The sequence below is a fragment of the Scyliorhinus torazame genome, chromosome 9 (genome assembly GCF_047496885.1).
Source record: "Scyliorhinus torazame isolate Kashiwa2021f chromosome 9, sScyTor2.1, whole genome shotgun sequence".
In the NCBI taxonomy this organism is placed as follows: Eukaryota; Metazoa; Chordata; class Chondrichthyes; order Carcharhiniformes; family Scyliorhinidae; genus Scyliorhinus; species Scyliorhinus torazame.
The window spans coordinates 52023445-52024815 of NC_092715.1; the positions used below are offsets into that span (position 1 = coordinate 52023445).

Here is a 1371-nt window from a genome sequence, read left to right on the forward strand (position 1 = left end):
GTTGCTGTCTCATTACTTTCCAGTTTTACACTTTACGCTGCCGAGTAACAACATCTCTGTTGGTTAACTGGCCGGTTAGCTATCTGAGGAATATGAAAACAGAATTATTACATGGCAATTTGTTTGACTATTTTCCTTCCCGTCAGCTATTGGGATATCCAAAATTAGATGAGGCAAAATTGCTCTCACCCATTTTAACCCAGTAAAAAAATCAATCTAATTATGATGACATAAACATGTCAACTGGTAAATGGTTCACTATGTTACTGTTTATGTGTAGAGTTTTAAGAAAAGTTGGTTTGTGTTTTAAGACAATACTTTGTTTCTTATTTTTTCTTTTTCTTTTTTTAAAATATGGAATGCTTCACGAATTTGCGTGTCATCCTTGCGCAGGGGCCATGCTAATCTTCTCTGTATCGTTCCAATTTTAGTATATGTGCTACCGAAGCGAGCACCAATACTTTGTTTCTGACCCTTCCGATAAACCATGCCTGGTCAGCTCCCTGGATCAACAAGAGGCACATCTGGTACTCTGGTTCTCCAGGGCAGCACGGTGGCACAGTAGTTAGCACTGCTGCAGGTACCCGGATTCGATTCCAACCTCGGGTGAGTGTGGAGTTTGCATATTCTCCCCGTTTCTGCGTGGGTTTCCTCCGGGCGCTACGGTTTCCTCCTACAGTCCAAAGATGTGCAGGTTAGGCGGATTGGCTATGCTAAATTTTCCCTAGGTGGGGCTATGGAGATAGGGTGAGGGAGTGGGCCTCTGTGGAGTGCTCTTTTGGAGGGTTGGTGCAGACTTGATGGGCCGAATGGCCCCTTCTGCATTGTAGGGATTCTATAATCAACTGCTACAATGAATCTGGTGAGAAGCTTCACAAAACTGTTTGCTGTCCACATGGCCGGAGGAAGATTCATCTTGTAAGATGTTGGTCGAGTAACTCTCCCTCCCTGAGTTTCTCCCAGCTTCTTGCTGCCCCCTTTTTGGGAGCTTTAGTCAGGGCCTGCTCTGTGCCCTTCGTAAGGGGTGCTGGATGCAGCTTCTCAGGCAGTGTCAAATTCACTTTCAATGTCACTGACAGCTGTGTGTGCATGACATGACCAAACAGCTTGATTTCCAGCCTGCAAGTCCTTTCGATATGCATGAGGACAGACAGTAAGAGTGGGAGAGTTTCCTGGTAGCCGTCCTGCAAAAAGCAATGGCGAACCACTGCAGTACTTGGGCAAGCACAACCATGGACTGTTGCTCTGTTTTGGTCCCAATAACATCGCCAATACTGTGGGTATTTCTATTTATCTTAATGAACCACAAGCCTTCCCTTATATCGATCAAATGACCACACAACCAGTTAGTTAGTTCAAAAGATGGTTTAT

General features: G+C 44.9%; 1 non-coding gene across 1 annotated transcript; it reads right to left on the reverse strand.

Annotated features, from left to right (window-relative positions):
• Positions 1–348: 348 nt before the first annotated feature.
• LOC140430171 (U6 spliceosomal RNA) lies at positions 349–455 on the reverse strand. Its single transcript, XR_011949348.1, has one exon. It is a non-coding gene; the product is annotated as a U6 spliceosomal RNA (small nuclear RNA).
• Between the last annotated feature and the right edge of the window lie 916 nt (positions 456–1371).